At 38.3% G+C, this 27,294-nt stretch overlaps 1 protein-coding gene and 1 pseudogene across 3 annotated transcripts in view; both read right to left on the bottom strand.

Moving 5' to 3' along the window:
* Positions 1 to 27,294, bottom strand: part of GRIA3 (glutamate ionotropic receptor AMPA type subunit 3) — a 460,874-nt gene that overhangs the window by 182,241 nt on the left and 251,339 nt on the right. The gene's annotated exons all lie outside the window — the stretch shown is intronic.
* Positions 13,617 to 13,699, bottom strand: LOC132535969 (small nucleolar RNA U3; annotated as a pseudogene).

Consider the following 27,294-nt stretch of genomic DNA (forward strand, 5'->3'; position numbering starts at 1 on the left):
CTCCCACAAAATGATTTTTTATGTGCTTTATCTTATTGAATCTTCACAACATCCCTGTAAGTAGGTGCTATTATTTATTTATTTATTTATTTATTTATTTATTTATTTTATATTTGGAAATGGAAGCTCAGAGAAGTTGCCTAACTTAACTGAGGTCTCACAGGCAGAAAAATTATGGGCCCTGGAGTCACGATCAGATTTCTTTTACTCTAAAACCCAGCCAGTAAATTATAGTAGCTATAATAAAAAGTACTGATCATAAGGACTATGATAATTATTTTGGGATTATCAGACTCCTCCATGAACTCAATGCAACACAGACTGAATACCTACCATTATTATTTATTATTACTCATGTGGGGAACATTTATCTCCTGAATCTTTGGAAATTCTCTTTTGTTGCTGAGCACCTTGAGACTTTTCTTTTGGTTTCCCCTAACTATTTCTTGAAACTTTGGGCTTGGTTCATATGATCATGACTCCAAGTTTCAGTTTTCTATCAGCATGTGACACGAGTTGTCATTGTTTAATCACAAGCTGCACTTGTCATGAATGTTGAATAGTAAGAACAAAAGAACAAAAAAAAATAGAGGGAAGAGACTCACAGACTTGAATAAGAGACTGTGTGCAGGTTTCTAGCATTCAGTCCCTGAAGCTCTGACAATGTATTTTGATCTTTGTCTTGAATGCAAATGAATGATTCAATTAAATCATAGGCAGCTTGTCACTGTACTGGTTATTTAGTTAGTTAATTAAAAGTCTTAGAAAGCTGCTGCCTCTCTGCACTAGGCTCTGAATATAACCAAACCTGTATTCTGACCAGGCAAGTTAATTTAAAATAAGTGACCTCAGTTGGGTAATGGCTATAAGTTCAAATCCAAGAATTGCTGTAATTAGTCCCAGATGGATCTTAATTGTCATTTCAGGAAACAGAATGGGGAAGGGGGGGGCAGAGAAGCATCTAAGTCCAAAGTAATGTTTGTTAGCCATGTTTTTCTTTCAAAAGCAGGGGGATTGACTGGGTCAAAAGTTAATGTTGTTATTTTTCCAAATGAATCCATCTAGGTGTAATAGTGTAAAATGGATTCAGTTTGCTTGGAAACAAGGGCTAGATAGAGTTCAGCACTCTTAACTCTGTCATTATTTAACTTTCTTATATCCCTCATCTGTGAAATGAAGGAAACACTTGCAAACCAGAGACTGGTCTTAGAGGATCAAAGAAAGATGCTTTGAAAAAAAAAAGGAGGCTTTGGGAAACAAAATAAAAGCCCTACCAGGCAGTATTGATTCTTCTTTTAATCTAAGAGTGTTTCTTAATTAAAACTTTCATTTTAGGATATAACACTGATATAGTTGGTACCTTTTTACCTTTCCCTTAGACTCTGTCATAAACCAGGAGCTTTCTGAACTTAATCTCTCAAAAGGTAAAAGGAGCACAGTGGGCAGTGTGTTCAGAACCATATCTGTATGCTGGCACCTGGTCTAATTTCTGAGGCGGTGCTCCTACAGAGCTGAAAATAGTTTCAGTCTTATGGGATTTTAGGAAAAGTCAGAGAGCACACACATTTAGCATTTTTAATCACACAATCGAATCCTTGTCCATTCAAGTTAATATGAATCCCTGACTTGAATGACTTGCCTTCACAGCACTGTGATATCACAAGGCCAGTGTAAGTCACAGTGACAGTGGGATGGCTTTATACTAACTCATTCCGTTCTATGGATTTGTGGGTTTCCCTATAGTAATCTGACATATTTTCCAAAAAGTAATATTAACTTATATAATGGTGAAAGTAGAAGTGAAAAAAATCACAATCCTGTACAGAGTCTTGTAAGATCAAGAATTTTATGATTTTGAGATACACACATGACTGCTTTTAAGAGGCTTTCTTCCCAGGGTTTGCTTTTTAAGGAATGATGTTGTGTAGTCCATCTCAGTACTCCTTAGTGGAATGTAAGTATCTAAGACAGAGATTTGTAACCTGTGCCAACTGACAGAAATCACAACTGCTGAATCTTCAAGCCTAACTAAAACTGATTAAAGGAGCTTGGCTTATAATCAGAATTTGCATTATACCTTGTTCGATAAGCCAAGAAAATAATGGAGTTGTATCCCCCAGAACTGTACTGCCACTGAAGGGTTGTGCTGTGTCTTTTGCTGGAAAGAGCTTGAGGTCATAATAAACAAATACACAAAAATACATGGCTCTGCATTACCCTTCACCACTGGGATACACAGGATCATGGAAGAGAGAAGTAGAAAACACAGCTATTGCTGGAGTTCAGTGCCTGTATGAAGAATCCACAGCTCTTGACTACTATTTGTATTCTCTCTCTCCCTCCCTCCCTCCCTTTCCTTCTTTTCTTTCTTTCTTTTTTTTTTTTGACAGGACAGAGAAACTGAGAGGGGCGGGGAGATAGAGGAGAGAGAGACACCGGCAGACCTCCTTCAGTGTTCATGAAGTGCACCCCCTGCAGGTGGGGAACAGGGTTCTTACACATGGTGTTATGTGTGCTTAAACGGGTGTGCTACCACTGGGCCCCTATTTTGCAAAAGCTTAAGTCAGAGTCTTAGCAGCTATTGTCATAAGTCTCTCAGGGGAGTTTCTGTGGTGCAGCATGAGTAAAAGTCACATTATGTAGTGCCAGAGGACTGGGAACTATTCTGCAGGTGGTAAACTTTAGGACATTTTTTAAAAATCTGATAACTAAGTATAGTAGCTATTTGTTTAATTTGACTAATGTTTATTGAATATAATATTTACCAAGTTCCAAACTAGTTTAGATTCTGGATATACAGCAGTGAACAACAACAACAACACACACACCCCTCATAATGCTATGTTCTCTTCCAATTGTCTAGAGATAACTCCCTCATATATGGCTTCTCTTCCTCATCTTTCATTCACCTAACTCAGTTCAGGCATGTGTCTTGATATCTCAATGAGACAGGAGTCCTTGAGGGCAGGACTCCAGATTAAATGTGTTAGTGTGTTCATTATTCAACACAGTGCCCTGTAGGCGGGTATCCAGTCAAAATTTATGACTTATGTAGACGATGAGATAAAAGAAAACTCCAAATACAAGGAAGGGTGAGAAGTGAAATTAACTTCAAAGGTAATATTTGTGGTGTTTATGAACAGATTATCTTAATCTAAACAACCGCTTCAGGCAATTGGGTGGAAAGACAGAGGGGAGAGTGAGAAAGAAGCAGCCTAGAAGGAGAGCCTACTTGTAGATTCTCATGTGGTCCATATACTGGCATAACTTTGTGTAGTGTGGCACAAAGAATGTAGACATTGGAGTTAAATATGAGTTTAATTTCTTGCTCTTTCCATGCACATCTTATGTGGCCATTTTGCACATTATCCCTTCTCTCAGCACCTCAGTTTTCTCATTATTGAATGAATGAATGAATGAATGAATGAATGAATGAATGAATACAGAATTATGGGGTGGCTTCATTCTTCTTTCTACTTTTCATTTTATTTGATAGGGCAGAGAGAAATTGAGAGAGGAGGGGTAAGAAAATGAAAGACACCTGCAAACTTTCTTCACCACCCATAAAGCACCCCCCCACTACAGGTGGGGAGCAGGAGCTGGAACCTGGGTCCTTGCATGTGCTCTTAACCAGGTGCACCGCTATTGGGCCTAGGTGGTTTAATTGTTAAGCAGACATTTCTTATTTCAAATAAAACTGCCCGGAGGTTCAGAAAACCATGATAAAAGGTAGAGTTTGTTCTGATGAATGGACTTTGTGTTCCTATTGACATCAACTCTACCATTCTTCTCTATGACATCTGAGCTATTTTCAGTTTCCTAATCCACACTGCTTCTTAGCATTCACTCCTGTAAGTGGGGCTTGTTCTACCTATGTGACTATACATTTCAACTTCCTTCCATCAAAGCTGTTTAACTATTGGCCCTTGAAGACTCAGTTTAACAAGTCATCAAGAGACAGACCTTTTTGGTCTCTCAATCTGGTGCAGGCAAGCATGTTTCTTCTGTATTCCAAATGCATCTGTGTCCCTCTCTGTCAGGGCACATCTCCCACTAGACCATGCTCATCTGTTCAATTACCTGCTTTTCTACTAAATCACGAGTCCTTGAAGACTGTAGTCACGTGCTAGTTGTTTTCTCCTCTTATTTAAACTTATTACTATCTCTTTTTGAAGATAACAATACAGACACTATGGATAAAAATGTCATCTTGCCTTCAAAGAGAGCTTGAAACCATTTCCTCACATTTCTGCAGATCTACTGAAAAGACTTGTGCCTAAAAGCCTTCTGTTTCTTTTTTTCATGTAGTCAGGAAGATAAAGCCATTCACTATTTTTCTCACTTCCAATATCATCCCTGCTTATGTAGATTCCATGAAGAGGATACTTGAATAATAGTTATTTTTTTCATTTTTCACTAAGAATTGAGTGTGAGATAGTCATTTTTATGAAAAAAAAGGGGGGGCTTTGTTGGATATATATATATATATTTTTTTTACCAGAGCACTGATCAACTCTGGTTTATGGTTGTGCAGGGGGTTGAACCTGGGACTTTGAAGCCTCAGGCATGATAGTCTGTTTGCATAACCATTACACTATCTACCCCTGCCCTGTTGAGTTCTTTTGTAATGAGATTGCAAAGTAAACTAACCCCATATTCTTTTGGAGCGCAGAAAACGGGAATTGATCTTTGCCTGACAAATTTTCTGTTAAACTCTGAACTAAGTAAATAGACCGTCATAAAAACAGTTTTCAGATTGAGTAGATTTCTTTATTTGGAGAAACCACATTTTTTAAAAAATAATAATTTTTATCATTACTGATTCATTAGTGTCCTACAAATTATCAGCTTCAAAGGTATAGTTTCACACCTCTGTGTGTGTGTGTATGTGTGTGTGTGCGTGTGTGGCATGCATGTATGTATTGTGGGTTTGTAACTCACTGCACCCACCTCCATCTTTTCAATCTTTCTCTCTGATAACCACCATAGGAAATATAATTTTCTACAGACATTTGAGTGCTTGAGCATTTGGAATATTATTAAGATTATTCTTTTTCGGAGCCGGGTGGTGGTGCACCTGGTTGAGTACACATGTTACAGTGCACAAGGTCCTGGGTTTGAGCCCCTGGTCCCCACCTGCAGGGGGAAAGTGTCACAAGTGGTGAAGCAGAGTGAAGCAGAGCTGCAGGTCTCTCTCTCCCTCTCTATAACCTCTTCCCTCTCAATTTCTGCCTGTCTCTATCCAAATAAATATATAAAGATAATTTTAAAAAAAAAATTAAAAAAAGATTGTTCTTTAAATATATAGTTTTGACTGCAAGATTTGCAGGCATTCTTAACATGAATTAAGAAATTTAACACAGTGAGTTGTAGTTCACTGGACCATCAAAGAAAGGCTAGAATTTTACCTGTTTTCTTTTGGTATGGGACTTGAGACCACTGGCAATAGTTTAGCAAGCAGGGTATTACGGTAGTGTCAGAGCTGGAGAAGTAGGTCATTGGGAAGCTTCCTCAATCAAAAACTGTCCTAATATTTAGTTCAGTACTTTAAAGTTAGCACTTCAGCTCAACAGGTAGGTTGTAAGAAGTCACCCATCCCTCTTTGGGGGGGGGGGGGCATGAGCAATGTTTTCCCTCCCTAAGGAAAGCCAATGCCAGAGGACTCAGAGAGGGTCCTGCTGCCACCTGTCATGGCTATAGCTAATGCAGAAGAGCTAACAGCTCTGCTGGAAGATGCCCTTTCCTGTCAATCTTTGCCACTCTCTGAACAGTATGGTGGTGGTTGTCATGACACCAAGCAGCAAAGGGGTTTGGGTCAGAGTTTTAAGGATTGCACTGTGCTTGAGTGGGTGAGACTAAAATTAAGTTAATGTGTGTACAGATAAGGTATGTTTCTTTCCTCTGAGCCTTTGAGAAAACTACAACAAAGCAGTATGCCAGGCAAAAAATATGATTTTATATTGTCCATAGAAGAGGAAGGAGGAACAATTTATTGAGTAGGAGGTTCTCAAGTGTAGGGAATAGTCATAAACAGGTTTAGAGAAATGAAAAAAAAGAACCTTATTGTTATGCGAGAAATAACAGTGATGCCAAGACACTTAAGAATGTCCATTTAAGGAGCCTTCTATAATACCTTCTTTGACTGTCTAGTCCATTGCTCCAATGTCCTTGGATCCTTATCCTTCAATCGAAGACAATATTACTGGGGTTCCACTCTATTTCGGTTATCCTTTTCTTAAACGTCAACAGGCGTGTGTGTGTGTGTGTGTGTGTGTGTGTGTGTGTGTGTGTGTGTGTGTGTGTATGTGTGTGTGTGTGTGTGAGAGAGAGAGAGAGAGATCTTTCAGACAGCTTTGCTTTCAGATCCTGATTTGAAGACTGGTTCACCTACTTGTCCCTTTTCTCCATCCCCATTCTTAAGACTGTCACATTGACTGGAAATCTTGAACTCTGAAAGTGGCTATATTCTTTCTATCCTTGTCCTCAGTAATAATTCCATAATAAATTCCACTGTTGGAAAAATAGAAGGCAAAAAAGTTAAATCAGGTCGTATAAGTTTAAATATAATACCCTGTTAGCTTTCCTATGACAGATCTGCTTGACTCATAAAACCATAATTAAGGCATTGACTGCTTTCTTGGTAGCACTCACAAATCCAAACATTTAAGATGACCATAGCAAAATTGTACCACATGGTCACAGACAAACATGAATGTTCTACATGTTGAGGATGCATGTCCTAACCTAACCCCTGAGTGTTGCACTAACTCTGTCCCATCAGCCACTCTTTTGAAGACCAGGCTCAGATTTATTTTACTTTACTTTTTCTTGGTGATGTAATAATGATTAACAAAATTGTAGGACAAGAGGGGTACAATTCCATACAATTCCCACTGCTAGAATTCTATATCCCATCCCCTCCATTAGAAGTTTCTCTTGGACTACCTTAGAGAAGCTGTCTGATTCATCTTAACATCATTACAGTCAGATAGTGAAGGATTGTCATGTATTGCTGATGCTGCTAAACTGATGAAAAGGTGAGCTGGTTTTCCAAGGTCATTGAGTGATGTTGAGATAGAACTCAGTCAGCTTTCTGGTCTTTGACTTAGTGTTGAATTACTTTAGAAGAGATTCATCAATTGCTATTCTTTTTCAGAGTAGGATTCTAGTGACACATACATATTTGAAGAATATATATATGTGGTAATTATATTTTATTTCATCTGTTTATTTTAGTGTGGGTTTTCACCATATACATGGTATTCTACTTCTTCCAGGCTAACTTTTTTTTATACTTTTTCATTCTTCTTTATTTCAAAGAGAAAGGGGGAAGAAGAGGAGAGAGAGAGAGAGAGAGAGAGAGAGAGAGAGAGAGAATAGTGACCAAACTGTCCTTGGAGCTTCCACAATGCCATATTACTCTTGTGGCATCAAGACGCAAACCCAGAACCTTTTGCTTGTGATAAGGTACATGTCCTACTGGATAAGCAACCTCCTTGTCCTGATATATATTTATAAAAGTTGTAGAGAGCATATTGGTATCTGGATATTATGTTTCACTTTAGTTTTACTTCTAGTGATGTGATATGAGATTTTCCCAATTTCCCTGACTCCTGATTGTGGATTACTGATCACTGTCTCTTACATGTCAATTTGTTAGCACATTTGAGTAGAGATAGTTTCTTTTTATTTATTTTTAAACTATTTTATTTATTTTAATTTTATTGGATATATATAGAGAGAGAGTACCTGAGAGTCAAAGGGGAAATAGGGAGAGAAAAAGAGACACCTGCAACACTACTTTACCAATTATGAAGCTTTTCCTGGTGAACCATTGCTTAGTCCCAAGTGGAGACAGTTTCATCCAGTCAAACTGGGACTGAAAGAAAGGTGCCTCAACATGGACGGTATTAATTTGAGTGGTAGGATCAGGTAGGTTTTGATAATACTGGTACCAAAGTGATAGAGGGCTCTTTTCCACACTCAATCTCATTAATTCCAGACCTTTCCATGGAAATCAAATGGCCCCTGTGCTTCAGTGTTAGTACAGTAAAGAATTTAGTTTGGGCATTTTTTTTGTTACTGTACTTAATGTTGCATTTGCTTAGTGCCTCTCTGTAAGGGAGTCCAGAGTTCTAAATTATTTTAAACGTCAAGATCCTGTGGCAATGTGACTTTGAACAATAGCTAGCTTTTGTGTTGCTGTTGGGAATTGTGATTCTTGCCATCATCACAAAACTCTTTGTTACAGCAGCTATTAGAATCCAGGACGAGGAACATGTAATCAGTGCAGCTGCATGATGAATCTTCTAATCGCTACATTTTGTTGCTCTTTTCTTTTCCTCTTTTTCTTAATTTTTATATTTATTTATTTATTTGTTAACTTTCCCTTTTGTTGCCTTTTCTTTTTTTTTTCATTGTTGTTGTAGTTCTTGTTGTTATTGATGTCGTCATTGTTAGACAGGACAGAGAGAAATGGAGAGAGGAGGGGAAGACAGAGAGGGGAGAGAGAGACACCTGCAGACCTGCCTCACCATTTGTGAAGCGACTCCCCTGCAGGTGGGGAACCGGGGGCTCGAACCAGGATCCTTATTCTGGTCCTTGCGCTCTGTGCCACATGCGCTTAACTTACTGTGCTACCACCCAACTACCTTCGTTGCTCTTAATATGGGGAAATTTCTAATAATGCTGGATGATGGTTCTAAAACATATTAACATTTACAAGCCAGTAATTCTAACCCATGAGACTGTTCAGCCTCCCAGTGCTTACACAGACATAACTGACGTATTCATTGTGGAAGCCATACAGAGGAACAGGTATCAGGGTGCTTTCCCACTGTGCCAATATATTCACTGCAGGTGGAATGAGAAAATATAATTATATATGGTTAACATTTTTTTCCATTTTGTAAAGAATGAACTTGAGGTCTCATGTGATTTAGTTATGGGATTCACTAAACCCCAAGGAGAATGTTTGTATTAGTTTTATTTTCCCATTTGAATTGTTACATATTTTTAAATTTTGAAATAAGGTGCCAGATTTAATTCTAAAATACTGGTATTACTGGGTGTGAGAGACAATCTTTTTGATTTGATAGTCATGTACAAACTATTATATTTTACTGTTGACTGTAAACCACTAGTCCCCCAATTAAACATATTTTTAAAATACAACTACCAGAGTTTCTTAATTAAAAGAAATTTTCTTCAGGCACTTTTCAGATATGAAGAAGGTTGCTGATATATTGCTAATATATTGTGTTGGAGAAATTGTTTAATTAATTCAAAATAGATTAAAACTTTAATGAGAACTGAAGCCATGAAATACATGGCAGTATATGCAGCAAGTTATTAGATATTAGCCTTAGCTATATTATATACTTTGCAGATTCAACCACAATATCAAAGGAAACAAAAATAAGTAAATGGGACTAATTAAAGCTAGAAAACATCTGTATTATAGTATTTCTATTACACATGCAACACTAATTTGTTCAGCCAGAAACTTCTATACCTGGGAGCACTTTCTTTTCAACACTCTAAGTGTAGAGGTAAATGATAAACTTCCAGACTGTACCCTGGCCTTGGAGCATGTCATTTAATTCTCTCATTTTATCTGTGTTTTTATGTCTAAACTAAGCTCACTGACATTGATACTTATTCTTGATCAACATTCAATGATTATCTCACTAGCCTACCAAACTGAGGAGCAGGAAAGTTGCTGCATACATTTCTAGATACTTATCATTATTGCATTCCAGAAGTACTGATTAGTTTTACTGTGCCTACTTTTGTGGAAACATGTTCTTCCCTCCTTCACAAGTCTAGAGCATAGCAAAGTGCATTAGGACTCAGTATTTCTTGAATTAGTCCTGGTAATCATAGAAATTGAAACTGAAAGGGCCTTAACATTCAACATGTTCATTTTACAGTTAAGAAAATTGAGAGAGATTAAGTTATTTGCTTAGAGCTAGAACCCAGGCCTTGTAATTCAAGGCTTCCATACTCTGCTTTATAAAACCCCAGGATATCTCTAGTTATCTCAAGGACTCTCAAAAGGTTCTCTAATGAAAATTAATTTGAATTTGTTTTTATTAAAAAAAAACACCCCAAACTTTATGGGAGACTATCAAGCAAAAAAGAGGGATCACAGATTGGTGATGGTAGAGGGGGACCTAGGTTGAGAATGCAAGTGTTTTGCAGACACCCATCGTGATGAGAAATTTTACCGTTGTGTCAACAACTGCACTTACTGTGAGCCATTATTATTCTCAATAAAAAAAAATGGAGCGAGGGATTTGTTGGTTAAACAGGTAATTTATTTCTTCCTTCCTTCCTTCTTTTATTTCATTATTTTCTTTCTTTCTTTCTTTTCTTTTCTTTTTTTAGACCATAACATCAATCATCTGAAATAACCAGAAGTCTTGCTGTTTCAAAGTAATAATCTTGAATGAGTGTTTTTCTCTTTATTTTCCTAGAGGGGATTTGCTTTTAAGTAGTCACTAAGCCAATTTAACCAGTGTAGTGTGAAGTATGACAAGAGAATCAGACCATCTTTTCTAATAAGCCAAAGATAAAACCTCTAAATATAGAATACTGATATCTGCTATTAAATCCCAGGATAAGTAACATTGCATTTTAAGGAATAAGTTTATTTAAGGCTACCAGTAAGTGTTGAAATAATCACCTAAACTGATGAAGTTTCTGCTGTAAATCAGAGCCCCATTCACTTAGGGCTTGTGTAAACATTGGACTGGACTTACAAAAAATGATGTATGTAATGAGTACCTTCAAGAAATTCAAAGATGAAGTATGCCTAGACCTGGCCTGTATATCTGCCCAAGACCCTATAGCTCACTGCCTTGAAACTAACTAAGAAGCTAAAGGACTCAGACTCTCTCCCAAACTCTATTCCTCCTGAGATTCAGATACCCTTCTGGGTCAAGACTGGTTAGGATGGGGTGAAAGTAGGGCCAATTCCTGAGTGGCAACTGGATTCAACTGGAATCCAAGAATACAGGACCCTAATTTTCTTTTTTTTTTTAAATATTTTATTTTTATTTATTTATTCCCTTTTGTTGCCCTTGTTGTTTTATTGTTGTAGTTATTATTGTTGTTGTCATCGTTGTTGGATAGGACAGAGAGAAATGGAGAGAGGAGGGGAAGACAGAGAGGAGGAGAGAAAGACAGACACCTGCAGACCTGCTTCACCGCCTGTGAAGCGACTCCCCTGCAGGTGGGGAGCCGGGGTTCAAACCGGGATCCTTATGCCGGTCCTTGTGCTTTGCGCCACCTGTGCTTAACCCGCTGTGCTACAGCCCGACTCCCAGGACCCTAATTTTCTACCCCATATGGCTCATGTTTTAGACTTGAGGTTGCTAAGCAATTCTGCATGCCTTCCAAAGGACAATATTCAAGTAGGACAGAGAGAAAGAGTGCTGTTATCTGTTATGTTAAGTCACCTTCCTTCAAATGATCTGTGGATGCCAATTTTAAATAATAGTCTTTTTTGGGGGTGTGGTTTCCTATGGCTTAAGTTGATTATTTTCTCCTACACTGCCCCTTGCCTTTGCTTAAATCCCAGTTTCTTAACTCCTGTGTTCATTTTTTCTTATTGATTTACTAATGATTGGCAAGACCATACAACAAGAGGAATATAATTCCACACAATTCCCACCACCAGAATTCTGCATTCCATTCCCTCCACTGGAAGCTTTCCTATTCTTTAACTTTTTGGGACCCAGGATCCGTAGGGTTCAGAAGGTGGGAGCGTGCAGAAGGTGGGAGGTCTGGCTTCTGTAATTGCTTCTTTGCTGGACATGGACATTGACAGGTTGATTCATACTCCTAGCCTGTTTCTGTCTTTCCCTTGGGTGGCAGGGCTCTGGAAAGGCGGGGTTCTAGGGTACATTGGGGCTGTCTTGTTCTGCTCTGTTAACTTTTGTTGTTGTCTGAGGAGCCCGGTTTGACTTATGTGTCCCTTCCCATTATACCCCTGATGTTCAATCAACAACTAATCTTTCATAAAACTCTCAAAACCAAAAAGCACAAACAGTCTTTATTTTTCAGTGTTTATGGTATGAACAACACTCTGAACCAGAGAACTCAAAACAGTGTGCTCTCTCACCTGAGTTTAAGAGTGACAGTGGGTGGGAGGGAGGAATATATCTCTTAGAGCTCTACTACTCAAGTCCATTGACCCAGAAAAACTAAGCACCCACTCCAAACACTTATCCTAAGGGCTTTTGTGCTTTCCCAGAACCAATCCTGTCTTTAGACTTGCTTTTATGGGGCTAGTGGAAAAAAGGAAGCCGTACTTATCAGGCTTTGTTGGATACATTCAGGTTATACCTAAGACAGGTGAGAAAATAGATGAGATCTAGAGCAAGTTTTTCTTTGGTAAAATAGTGGAGCTTATGGCTCCTTACCCAAGAAGAAACACCCACACTTAAGAACAATAGTTATACTAAATATCTCTCTGAGAAAATACCCTTACAATTAATTCTTGTGGGATCCATTACATAGTTAGACTGTTTTGGTAGTGTAAGTAAATGAACCTGATGATCATAAGTGAGCTCTTCATCAAAGGGTAGATATGAAGGGCATATTTTAAATTCAGTCTGTTAATAGAATATGGATTTTTGTCAAGTGGAGAAAATATCTGTGATATGCTTGTTGTTATAACAATGCTTGTTTTAAACAAATCTACCTTTGGCCTTGTCAGGATGTGTATCTCTTACAAAGTGTGTTTGAATCCACTCTTATTGAAAAACTCAGTCAGATGCAAGCTTGATTAGAACAGTGATTAAGAATATTTGGAACCAGGTTTCCTGGATCCAAATTATGGCTTCACCAATTATTACTGCATAATGTTGAAGTTTCAGTATCCACATCTGTACAACAGAAATATTGTTCCCACATATCTTCTAGAGCTCATATTAAGATTACTTCATATGAGATATATAAATAAATGTACATATATACACATTTATTAAATTGGTATCTGGAACACTATAAACACTTAATACATTTGTTATTAAAATGAATTGTCGTCATAGCTCAAGATATTAGTGACTTTATTTCAAGTGATTCTGCAAATTTTAGTTAATTGCCGATTTTTCATTGAGCTTATCAACCACTATGTATTATTCACTGCTACACTGGAGAAAACAATGAAGGTCATCGAACATGTTACGTTCATAACTCAAGACTCTATTATTATGATATGACCTTAAATTGAACAGATATCCCAGAGAAATCCAGGAGAACACTGTTGCTGAACAATAGTCCTTACATAGTTTTCATAAGCACAAGACCTTATGTCTTGGGAGCAAATAGTTATGGTTCCCAGTTACTGAGTGTGTGCAAAGAACTATGCAAGGTACTATACACATATTACCATATTTATTTACTTGCTTTTTTTAGCACACCAGAGGTCTGAGTGGTAGCACACCTGGTACACTGCACACAATAGCATGCACAAGGACCCAGGATCAAGCCATCCAACCTCACCTGCAAGGATGGAAGCTTCAGAAGTGCTTAAGCAGTACTGCAGCTCTCCCTCTCTCTTTCTTTCTCCCTCTCCCCTCTTAATCTCTTCCTTCCTTCTCAATTTATCCCCATCTATATCCAGGAATAAGTAAATAAAATTGATTTTTTAGTAACATACTATAGAAATGATCCCTGAAAGTATAGTCTTAAAATTGATTTTTTAAAGAGAAGAGAAAGTTGACCTTCAAAGAATGATGTCATTTTACTCAGTGTCATATAACAGGGAAAAGATAGAGCCAGGATTAAAAATCGCATCCTCTTGGTTTCCAGGCTTGTTTATTCACCTATACTACAAACAAAATATACCAATAAGAAGTCTATCTTTCCCCACACCTATGGACATCTAATCTTTGATAAGGGGGCCCAAAGGATTAAATGGAAAAAGGAGGCTCTCTTCAATAAATAGTGTTGGGAAAACTGGGTTGTAACATGCAGAAGAATGAAATTGAACCACTTTATCTCACCAGAAACAAAAATGAACTCCAAATGGATCAAAGACCTAGATGTCAGACCAGAAACAATCAAATACTTAGAGGAAAACATTGGTAAAACAGTTTCCCACCTACACCTCAAGGACATCTTTGATGAATCAAACCCAATTGCAAGGAAGACTAAAGCAGAACCAAACCAATGGGACTACATCAATTTGAAAAGCTTCTACACATCCAAGAAAACTATTAAACAAAGAAAGAGACCCTTCACAGAATGGGAGAAGATCTTCACATGCCATACATCAGACAAGAAACTAATCACCAAAATATATAAAGAGCTCAGCAAAATTAGCACCAAAAAAACAAATGACCCCATCCAAAAATGGGCAGAGGATATGAACAAAACATTCACTACAGAGGAGATCCAAAAGGCTAACAAACATATGAAAAACTTCTCTAGGTTACTGCTTGTCAGAGAAATGCAAATTAAGACAACACTAAGATACCACCTCACTCCTGTAAGAATGGCATACATCAAAAAGGACAGCAGCAACAAATGCTGGAGAGGTTGTGGGGACAGAGGAACCCTTTTACATTGCTGGTGGGAATGTAAATTGGTACAGCCTTGTGGAGAGCAGTCTGGAAAACTCTCACAAGGCTAGACATGGACCTTCCATATGACCCAGTAATTCCTCTCCTGGGATTATACCCCAAGGACTCCATAACACCCAACCAAAAAGAAGTGTGTACTCCTATGTTCATAGCAGCACAATTCATAATAGCTAAAACCTGGAAGCAACCCAGGTGCCCAACACCAGATGAGTGGCTGAGAAAGCTGTGGTATACATACACAATGGAATACTATGCAGCTATCAAGAACAATGAACTCACCTTCTCTGACCCATCTTGGACAGAGCTAGAAGGAATTATGTTAAGTGAACTAAGTCAGAAAGATAAAGATGAGTATATGATGATCCCACTCATCAACAGAAGTTGACTAAGAAGATCTGAAAAGGAAACTAAAAGCAGGACCTGGCCAAACTGTAAGTAGGGCACCAAAGTAAAAACCCTGTGGTGAGGGGTAGACATGCAGCTTCCTGGGCCAGTGGGGGCTGGGAGTGGGTGGGAGGGATGGGTCTTTTGGTGGTGGGAATGGTGTTTATGTACACTCCTAGTAAAATGTAGACATATAAATCACTAGTTAATTAATATGAGAGGGGGAAAATCAATTGTATGTCTCAAAGTTTTTCAAAACACAAACTGAATCTTTTTAATATATAGGCTGTGTATTTGATATGCGGACTCTCTCAAAAGCCTAGACCAAGTAGATTAGAAGCATCCAATAGCACAGCTATATACAAGATACTGGGAACTGTATAGCAAACCCTAACAAAAGGACTTTTCAAAGTTAACCCAATTACCAGACAACGTGATGATAACATTAACTATTGATTGTCTTTTTGAACCCTAAGACAGCAGGAACCTCACATCTCCACTATAGATCCCCTACTTCCTCCAGTCCTGGAACCCTTGGATAGGGCCCACTTTCCTGTATGCCTCTCCCAATCCATATCAAATAATATTGCATCCGCCGATCACAACCTAACCAACGCAGTGATTGCCACCTCAACATGCTTCACTTCAGACTGTGTCCAGAGACTTCACATGTGGAATGACAACCCTTCAGCTTCATTACTCGGGTGAGACCTTTCCTTTCATAGTATACTCTAATTTCATCTCAGGTGGTTCACTTTCTAACAAAGTCCCAAAACCTAGATATACACCAGTTTCTGTGAGAGAGAGCATATCTTCACACGTATCTATAAACTACTGAAAAATATATACCTGAAAGCAGAAGTACACTAGAGCTTGCAGTGAGTACCTCCCTAACACTTCCTCTCCACTATTCCAACCTTTGGGTCCATGATTGCTTGACAATTTGTTTGGCTTCGTATGTTAACTCTCTTTTCAGTCACCAGGTTCCAGATGCCATCAGGATGCTGGCCAGGCTTCCATGGATTGAAGACCCCACCAATGTGTCCTGGAGCTCAGCTTCCCCAGACACCCACCCTACTAGGGAAAGAGAGAGGCAGACTGGGAGTATGGACCGACCAGTTAACGTCCATGTTCAGCGGGGAAGCAATTACAGAAGCCAGACCTTCTACCTTTTGCAACCCACAATGACCCTGGGTCCATGCTCCCAGAGGGATGGAGAATGGGAAAGCTATCAGGGGAGGGGGTGGGATATGGATATTGGGTGGTGGGAATTGTGTGGAGTTGTACCCCTCCTACCCTATGGTTTTGTTAATTAATCCTTTCTTAAATAAAAAAAAAAGAAATCTATCTTATGAATCAGTATATTAGATAAATGCTTTGGGCCGGGTGGTGGTGCACCTGGTCAAGTGCACATGTTACAGTGCAGAAGGACCTGGGTTCAAGCCCCTGGTCCCCATCTGCAGAGGGAAAGCTTTGCAAGTGGTGAAGCTGCATGTGTCTCTTTTCCTCTTTCACTTTCCCTTCACTCTCAACGTCTGGCTATCTCTATGCAATAAACAAACAAACAAATAAATAATAAAATATATAAATGCTCTTCAAGGAGTATTGAAAGTAAGGGTTGTGTGATGGGAGAGGCAAAAAGGCCAGAGGAAATGGACAGTACTGCTCTGTTGAGTGGAAACTAAGGCACAGAGTGATTATATAGCTATCATATTACTTCACTTGATCTAGGCCTAGTCATTGATTGACAACAGTACCATAGTGAGTCCAGTTGCTAGACATATTTTGGAGTGAGAACAGCCTTATACTTTATAAGGGTCCCTAACATTTCTTATACTGTCTGTGCTATTATATTTAGTAACCTTAGTTATTAACTTATTCATTAACTTAGATATTTTACTTCTTAAAACTACTGACTTTGTCCTGAAACCAGTGGACATCTAACTTTTGACAAGGGGGGATAAACTATTAGATGGAGAAAAGAAAGTCTCTTCAAAAAATGGTTTTGGCAAAACTGGGTTGAAATGAGCAGAAGAATGAAAATAAGTCAATCTTTTTTAGCACACATAAAAAAAAAACAACTTCAGATGAATCAAATACTTGAATATTAGACCAGAAACTATCAAATACATAGAGGAAAATATTGGCAGAACTCTTTTCCATTTAAGTTTTTTCCCTTTTGTTGCCCATAGTTGTTTTTGTTATTATTACTGTTGTTATTGCTGCCATTTTTGTTGGATAGGACAGAGAGAAATAGAGGAAGGGAAGACAGAGAAGGGGAGAGAAAGATAGACACCTACAGACCTGCATCACCGCTTGTGAAGTGACTCCCCCCTGCCGGTGGGGAACTGGGGGCTCGAACAGTGGTCCTTATACAGGTGCTATCGCCAGCCCCCCTCATTTAAGTTTTATATGTATCTTCAATGATACAAGTCCAATTGCAAGAAAACAAAACCAAAAAGAAACCAATGGGACTACATCAAATTGAAGCACTTTTGCAAAGCAAATCATCACCCAAAGAGATTCCTTACAGAACAGGAGATCTTTACATACCATATACTAGACAAAAGGCTAATAAGAGGTCACCAAACTCAGCAATGGCAACAACAACAAAAATTTGACCCCATCAAAAATGGGGGCAAGATATGAACAGAATATCCACCAAAGAAGAGACCCAAAAGACCAACAGATATATGAAAAACACTCAGAGTCATTTATTGTTAAAGAGATGCAAAAAAGACAACAATAATATACCACTTCACTCCTGTGAGATGTAGACAATAAATTAGAAATGATAGTAACAACAAATACTGTAGAGGTTGCAGGGTTAAAGGAACCCTCTTGTCTTTCTGGTAGGAATATAAATTGGTCCAGCCACTGTACAGAGTAGTATGGAAGGCCAGAAATGGACTTATCCTATGACCTGGCAATTCCTTTCCTGGGGGTACATCCTAAGGAACCAAACATACCTGTCCAAAAAAATTTGTATATACCTATGTTCATAGCAGCACAGTTTTTAATAGCCAAAACCTGGAAGCAACCCAGGTGCCCAATAACAGGTGAGTGGATGAAAAAAAATTTTAATTTCTTTATTGGGGGGATTAATGGTTTACAGTCAACAGTACAATACAATAGTTTGTATGTGTGTATCATTTCTGTTTTACACATAACAATTCAACCCCCACTAGGTCTTCCTCTGCCGTCACCCTTTCCATACCATCCCAGAATCTTTTACTTTACTACAATACGACAACTCCAGTCTAATTTTTGCTTTCTGTTGCCCTTTTGTTCTTATTTTTCATCTTCTACTGTGAGTGAGATCATCCCATATTCATCTTTCTGTTTCTGACTTATCTCCCTTAACATGATTCCTTCAAGCTCTATGCAAGATGAGGTAAAGAAGATTAATTCATCACTTTTAATAGCTGAGTAGTATTCCATTATGTATATATACAACTTATGTGGCTGAGAAACTTGTAGTATATATACACAATGGAATACCACTCAGCTACTAAAAATGATGAAGTTGCCTTCTTCACCAAATCTTGGATGGAGCTTGAAGAGGTTGTGGTAAGTGAGATAAGTCAGAAAGTGAAGGATGAGCCTTCTTCACCAAATATTGGATGGAGCTTGAAGAAGTTGTGGTAAGTGAGATAAGTCAGAAAGTGAAGGATGAATATGAGATGATCTCACTCATGAACAGGAATTTTGAAATAAGAACAGAAAGGGGAAACAAAAGTAGAACATTGTCTGGGTTTTGCATATTGCACCAAAATAAAGGACACTGTTGGTGGGGTGGCTTTCAGGTACAGGTGCATAATGGTATAGGAGGAGCTAGATTGGGGGTGAAAGTATCTTATAGAATACTAAGAAATTTAACACATGCACTAATAACTATTTACTGTTAATGATTAATCACCACAAATATAAATATGTATGTATAACCATGCATACACACATTCAAACTACTGACTTTTTTTCTTTTTAACAATGTATCCTTTTAAAAAAAATCTTTATTTACTGGATAGAGACAGCCAGAAATCGAGAGAGAAGGGTGTGGTAGGGAGGGAGAGAGACAGAGAGACACCTGCAGCCCTGCTTCACCACTCGCAAAGCTTTCCCCCTGCAGGTGGGGACTGTGGACTCGAAGCTGGGTTCTTGCACATTGTAACGTGTGCTCAACCAGGTGTGCCACCACCTGGCCCCAAAACTACTCACTTTATAATGGAAGTCTAAGCTCTATTTAAAAAGGACCTAAGGGATTGACCCGTTTCAAGAAGGTGTGTTTAAAAAGTGCTGTGTCCTATGGACTCCATAACACCCAACCAAAAAGATATGTGTACACCTATGTTCATAGCAGCACAATTTATAATAGCTAAAACCTGGAAGCAACCCAGATGCCCAACAACAGATGAGTGGCTGAAAAAGTTGTGGTATATATACATCATGGAATAGTACGTAGCTATTAAGAATGATGAACCCACTTTCTTTGACTCATCTTGGAAGGAGCTAGAAGGAATTATGCTAAGTGAGATTAGCCAGAAAGACAAAGACTAGTAATAATAAGTATGTGATGATTCCACTCATAAACAGAAGTTGAGAAAGAACAAAAGAGAGGGAAATTCAAAGCAGAATCTGACTGAGTTTGGAGTACAACACCAAAGTAAAAGTATCTGGGTGGGAGATGAGGGTAGATGTTCAGTTTCACTGTGCGGTGAAGAGGAGAGGGACACAGACCTTTGGTGGTGGAAATGGTGTTAATATACATTCCTATTAACTAATAGTCTCACAAATCACTATTAAATTAATATTAGAGGGGAAAATGGATTGAATGTCTCAAACTTTTTGATACATAGACCATAGCTCTGAGTATATGTGCCTTCAATTTAAACACTTAAGACTTCAAATTGGTAATCAGATTGAATTTTTTAGAAAATATTTATTTATTTATTTATTTATTTATTATTCTTCCCTTTTGTTGCCCTTGTTGATTTTTATTGTTGTTGTTAGATAGGACAGAGAGAGATGGAGAGAGAGGAGAAGATAGAGAGGGGGAAAGAAAGAGAGACACCTGCAGACCTGCTTCACTGCCTGTGAAGCGACTCCCCTGCAGGTGGGGAGCTGGGGGCTCTAACTGGGATCCTTACCCTGGTCCTTGCACTTTGCGCCACCTGCACTTAAACCTCTGTGCTACTACTTGACTCCCATCAGATTGAATTTTAACAGCTCAAAAAAAAAAAAAAGTGCTGTGTTCACATCATTTGTGATGAGGTGATTTTCACCTTGAATATTCCCAAGGAAGTTATACATTTTCTATTTTCCCTGGGTGTAACAATGGAACATATTGACTCTAGGAAGTTTTTGTATTCAAGCATGGGGATTGCTGAGATTTACTTTTGGATGGTCTGGAGTAGGGGGAGCAGGTGGTCATGATAAAGCACAAAGAGCGGGGAGAGAATGTTCAAATATTTTTACAGTGACAACTTTTTAGAAATCAAATATCCTTATCCATTCATTGAAATAAGCTTTCTATGAGGATACTTATTTGTAACCACATCGGGACTAATTTAGAATATTTAAAATTATTGAAAAGATCTTAAAACTATTCTAGATTTGACTTTTCCCTAATTCAGAATGGTCTCCCTTTCACATAGACTTATCTCGTCAGATTTTATTTTGTTCTATTTCCCACTCTCCTTGTAATGTGTTCTTTCTAATGCTCAGCCACCCCTTTCCCCCGTTAAGCTCATTTGCTCTGGTATTGTCCTTAGGCATGCTGAACAGTTGGTCAGTGCCCTCTTTATTATATCTCTTTATACTTGAGGATGGTGATTAAACTTCCTCTTGGCTCTCTTTCACCAAGCTAAAAAACTGCAACTCATTTAGCCTTTCCTCATAGGTCCTATTTTCTAATGCCATAATCATTTTTTTCTCTGCTCTTCTCGGGATCTTCTCCAATTGAGTTGCAGTTGTTTTAAGATGTAATCTGATGAGTAAACCTATTATGGTATTTTATGTAGTTCAAAAAATGTGTAACTGATTTGGAAATTAAGGGAGATATGTCAGTGTAGGTACAGTAGGAGCACTGGGTTGGGAGTCTAAAGACTTGAATTTTGTCCTTGCAATGTCACATGCTAGAACTGAACAGAGAGCCACATTTGGACTAATAATCTACATGTCTTTAAGCATTAATTTAGCCTTTGTAAATTTGGGATACACACTTGCTTGTCTACAATAGTGAGGATCAAGTGAGATAATATAAGTGAAAATACTTTGTTAAGCATCAAAGCACTATACAAACACTATGTGTCAGAAATACTTCTAAATGTTTTTTATATATTGGCCCACTGTTATATTTATTGACCCTATTTTATAGTTAGGAAATGGAGACACAGGTCACAGAGTTGGTAAATGATACACTCCATGCAGAATGACTTCAGAATCTATTCTTTGAAACCCCATGCTATGCTGTCCCATCCAAATAAACATTAAAAATCTAATAAAAAGAAGTTTTTTCATGGAGCTTGACCTTCAAAAGTGGCCCACAGATAATAGGCTACTGGGATAGACATCCATTCAGTCATGGGTAGATAACTGTATGACAATCACTCTTTTCAAAAGTTAATGGTTGTCTTGGTCACCGAATAAAGGTAGCTATAAACCAGTAGGAAGATCCTCATGAACAGAATACAATAATAAGAATGCTATTACAAGATTAGTCAGTTCAGCAGTTAATTCATCTTAGTATATCTATATTTTCCAATATAAAGTCCTCTTAATTTTTAGATTCAAGATCTATAATTTTTAAATATTCTCTACAAGCCATAACAACCATTCATGGTTTTATTTGTCTCTAGTTCTACCTTTTTCTATGATACTTTTGTAACTTATAGATCAAATGTTAGGGAGGGATATTACTGACAAATTATAGTACAAGAGTATTTATTCTGCTATAGTCTGAAGCACTGAAGTAGTTCCCAAAGAGTGCTGGAAATAATTCTAATATACTTCCTGAATGTATAAGTATTCACAGAGAAAACTGAACCCATGCCCTGAAACGGGATGTTATTATTCTCATTTCAGTTTGACTATATAGAACACTATGGAGTTGGGTGGTAGCACAATGGGTTAAGCACAGGTGGCACAAAGTGAAAGGACCAGCATAAGGATCCCAGATCAAGCCCTCGGCACCCCACATGCAGGGGAGTCGCTTCACAAGCAGTGAAGCAGGTCTCCAGGTGTCTTTCTTTCCCCCTCTTTGTCTTCCCCTCCTCTCTCCAATTCTCTCTGTCCTATCCAACAACGACAAAATAGTAATAACTACAACAATAAAACAAGGGAAACAAAAGATAATAAATAAAGAAATATTTTAAAAATCTTTTTTAAAAAAGAACACTATGTTTGATAAAGGATATAATAAGAGAAAGCTGTGGTATATATACACAATGGAATACTATGCAGCTATCAAGAACAATGAACCCACCTTCTCTGTCCCATCTTGGACAGAGCTAGAAGGAATTATGTTAAGTGAACTAAGTCAGAAAGATAAAGATGAGTATGGGATGATCCCACTCATCAACAGAAGCTGACTAAGAAGATCTGAAAGGGAAACTAAAAGCAGGACCTGATCAAATTGAAAGTAGGGCACCAAAGTAAAAACCCAGTGGTGAGGGGTAGGCATGTAGCTTCCTGGGCCAGTGGGGGGTGGGAGTGGGCGGGAGGGATGGGTCACAGTCCTTTGGTGGTGGGAATGGTGTTTATGTACACTCCTAGCAAAATGTAGACATATAAATCAGTAGCTAATTAATATGAGAGGGGTAAATCAATTGTATGTCTTAAAGTTTCTCAAAAGACAAACTGAATCTTTTTAATATATAGGTTATGTATTTGATATGCGGACTCTCTCAAAAGCCTAGACCAAGTAGATTAGAAGCTTCCAATAGCACAGCTATATACAAGATACTGGGTACTGTCCAGCAAACCATAACAAAAGGACTTTTCAAAGTTAACCCAATTAACAAATAATGTGATGATAATATTAACTATTGATTGTCTTTTTGAACCCTAAGACAGCAGGAACCTCACATCTTCACTATAGAGCCCCTACTTCCCCCAGTCCTGGAACCCTTGGATAGGGCCCACTTTCCCATATGCATCTCCCAATCCAAACCAAATAACATTGCATCTGCCTATCACAACCTAACCAAAGCAACGATTGCTACCTCAACATGCTTCACCTCAGAATGTATCCAGAGACTTCACGTGTGGAATGACAACCCTTCAGCTTCATTACTCGGGTGAGACCTTTCCTTTAATAGTACACTCTAATTTCATCTCAGGTAGTTCACTTTCTAACAAAGTCCCATAACCTAGATATACACCAGTTTCTGTGAGAGAGAGCTTATGTGCACACGTATCCATAAACTACTGCAAAATATATACCTGAAAGCAGGACTACACTAGAGTTTACAGTGAGTATCCCCCTAACACTTCCTCTCCACTATTCCAAGCTTGGGATCCATGATTGCTCAACGAATTGTTTGGCTTCATATGTTAACTCTCTTTTCAATCACCAGGTTCCAGATGCCACCAGGATGCTGGCTAGGCTTCCCTGGATTGAAGACCCCACCAAGGTGTCCTGGAGCTCAGCTTCCCCAGAGTCACACCCTACTAGGGAAAGAGAGAGGCAGACTGGGGGTATGGACCGACCAGTCAACGCCCATGTTCAGCGGGGAAGCAATTACAGAAGCCAGACCTTCTACCTTCTGCAACCCTCAACGACCCTGGGTCCATGCTCCCAGAGGGATAGAGAATGGGAAAGCTATCAGGAGAGGGGGTGGGTTATGGGGATTGGGTGTTGGGAATTGTGTGGAGTTGTACCCCTCCTACCTTATGCTTTTGTTCACTAATCCTTTCTTAAATAAAAAATTTAAAAAAAAAAGAACACTATGTTTGATAAAGGATATCATAAGAGTTTATTTTTGCTAAAATGCAGCATATGAGAAATAATGTTAAAGTAGTATAACAGGTATTTTTTGTCAAATAGTGACATAAATTGTCATTAAAAATTTATTTATAGTGGGATTGTGGAAGATGGCTGAATGAGAAGCTGCTAGTGGCTTGAGCTCCAACAACATCTACTGGAAACGGTAGGATTTTTGCCTTTAGCAGGACGGTCAATAAGAGGTTCTAGTGGTGACACCAAGGAGGTGACTATAACTCAATTTAGGTTAGAAAATAGAGTAAAAATAAAGGAAAAACATTTTTTTAAAATTATTATTCCCGAAGCGCACCCCTGACCCGCTCCCCCGCCCCCATAACCAGTCCTGGGGGCCAGAGATCTGCTCCTAGCAGGCTCCCCTACTGAGCTCCTTTCTTACCAAAATTCCTGTCCCACCAGGAGGTGTCATGCATTCTAATTCTATTTCTATCTGAAACCCGTGGCCTTTTTTCTTTCTAAGTGGCCAATTCCAGCTACAAATATTCCACCAAGCAGAGCCTTATTCAGACAGGGAAAGACTACCAGAGGTTTTTCTTTCTTTTTTTTTTTTTTGCTTTATTTTCTCAACAATCAGCTCTTTGCTCAGGGGGCCTGAAGCAATCTGGAGCCATCCAAGCTGAAGACAGGACAGATTTTTTAATCTGTTCTATTTTGTTATCAATACTAGATAAACGTGTATCTCTTTCCCCATCTCCTTCAGGTTGACCAGAATTAATTCTTAGTGTATTTTCAATTGCTAGGGGACACAACCTATCAAAATATCTGGGACATAGCTAAAGCAGTATTGAGAGGGAAACTTTTAGCCATACAATCACATATTAAACACCAAGAAGAAGCTCAAATGAATGACCTTACTGCACACCTCAAAGACTTAGAGGAAGAGGAACAAAGGAACCCTAAAGCAACCAGAAGGACAGAAATCACTAAAGTTCGAGCAGAAATAAACAACATCGAAAATAAGAACCATACAAAAGATCAATGAAGCCAAATGTTGGTTCTTTGAAAGATTAAACAAAATTGACAAACCCCTAGCCAGACTCACCAAACAAAAAGACAGAAGACTCAAAGTAATAGAATTGTAAACGATGTAGGAGATATCACAACTGACACCACAGAAATCCAGAGAATCCTGCAAAACTTCTATAAAGAACTAAACACCACCAAGCTAGATAATCTGGAAGAAATGAAAGCATTCCTAGAAACATATGCCATTTCAAAACTGAACCAAGAAGAACTACAAAACATAAATGCACCAATCAAAGACAAAGAAATTGAAACCGTTATTAAGAATCTCCCCAACAACAAAAGTCCTGGACCAGATGGCTTCACAAATGAATTATACAAAACTTTCAGGAAACAGTTAGTACCCATACTTCTTAAGCTTTTCCATAAGATTGAAGAAATAGGAATACTCCCTTCCACGTTCTATGAAGCCAACATCACCCTGATATCAAAAGCTGATAGGGAAACAACAAAAAAGAAAAACTACAGACCAATATCTCTGATGAACATAGATGCCAAAATATTAAACAATATCTTGGCCAAACAGATACAGTAGCATATCAAAAAAATTGTTCATCATAACCAAGTGGGATTCATCCCAGGAATGCAAGGCTGGTTCAACATCCATAAATCAATCAATGTCATTCACCACATCAATAAAAGCAAAGCCAGAAAACCACATGATCATCTCAATAGATGCAGAGAAAGCCTTTGACAAAATACAACACCCATTCATGCTCAAAACCCTACAAAAAATGGGAAATTCCTCAAGATAGTGGAGTCCATATATAGCAAACCTACAGCCAACATCATACTCAACGGACAGAAGCTGAAAGCATTCCCCCTCAGATTAGGGACTAGACAGGGCTGTCCACTGACACCATTACTCTTCGACATAGTATTGGAAGTTCTTGCCATAGCAATCAGGCAAGAGAAAGAAATCAGAGGAATACAGATTGGAAGGGAAGAAGTCAAGCTTTCACTATTTGCAGATGATATGATAGTACACATAGAAAAACCTAAAGAGTCCAGCAAAAAACTAATGAAAGTTATTAAGCAATATAGCAAGGTGTCAGGCTACAAAATCAGTGTACAAAAATCAGTGGCATTTCTTTATGCAAACACTAAGTCTGAAGTAGAAGACATCTAGAAATCACTCCCATTTACTATTTCAGCAAAATCAATAAAATACCTAGGAATGCAGCTGACCAAAGAAGTGAAAGACTTGTATACTGAAAACTATGAGTTGCTATTCAAGGAAATAGAAACTGATACCAAGAAATGGAAAGACATCCCATGCTCATGGATTGGAAGAATAAATATCATGAAAATGAATATTCTCCCCAGAGCCATATACAAATTTAATGCAATACCCATCAAAGTTCCACCAACCTTCTTTTAGAGAATAGAATAAAGACTACAGTCATTTATCTGGAACCTGAAAACACTTAGAATTGCCAAAACCATCTTGGAGAAAAGAAACAGAAATGGAGGCATCACACTCCCAGATCTCAAACTATATTATAAAGCCATCATCATCAAAACAGCATGGTACTGGAACAAAAATAGGCACACAGACAAGTGGAACAGAATTGAAAGCCCAGAAATAAATCCCCACACCTATGGACATCTAATCCTTGATGACGGAGCCCAGAGTATTAAATGGAAGAAGGAGGCTCTCTTCAATAAATGGTGCTGTGAAAACTGGGTTGGAACATGCAAAAGAATGAAATTGAACTACTTTACCTCGCCAGAAACAAACAAACAAAAAAGTCAACTCCAAATGGATCAAAGACCTGGATGTTTGACCAGAAACAATCAAATACTTAGAGGAAAAAATTGGTAAAACACTTTCCCACCTATACCTCAAGGACATCTTTGATGAAATAAATCCAATTGCTAGAAAGACTAAAACAGAAAAAAAAAAAAAAACCAACAGGACTACACCAAATTGAAAAGCTTCTGCACATCCAAGAAAACCATTAAAGAAAGAGACCCCTCACAGAATGGGAGAAGATCTTCACATGCCATACATCAGACAAGAAACTAATCACCAAAATATATAAAGAGCTCAGCAAAATTAGCATCAAAAAAGCAAATGACCCTATCCAAAAATAGGCAGAGTATATGAATAAAACATTCACCTCAGAGGAGATCCAAAAGGCTAACAAACATATGAAAAACTTGCTCCAGGTCACTGATTGTCAGAGAAATGCAAATTAAGACAACACTGAGATACCACCTCACTCCTGTGAGAATGGTATACATCAAAAAGGACAGCAGCAACAAATGCTGGAGAGGTTGTGGGGACAG

Source organism: Erinaceus europaeus, chromosome X (assembly GCF_950295315.1).
Source record: "Erinaceus europaeus chromosome X, mEriEur2.1, whole genome shotgun sequence".
Taxonomy (NCBI): Eukaryota; Metazoa; Chordata; class Mammalia; order Eulipotyphla; family Erinaceidae; genus Erinaceus; species Erinaceus europaeus.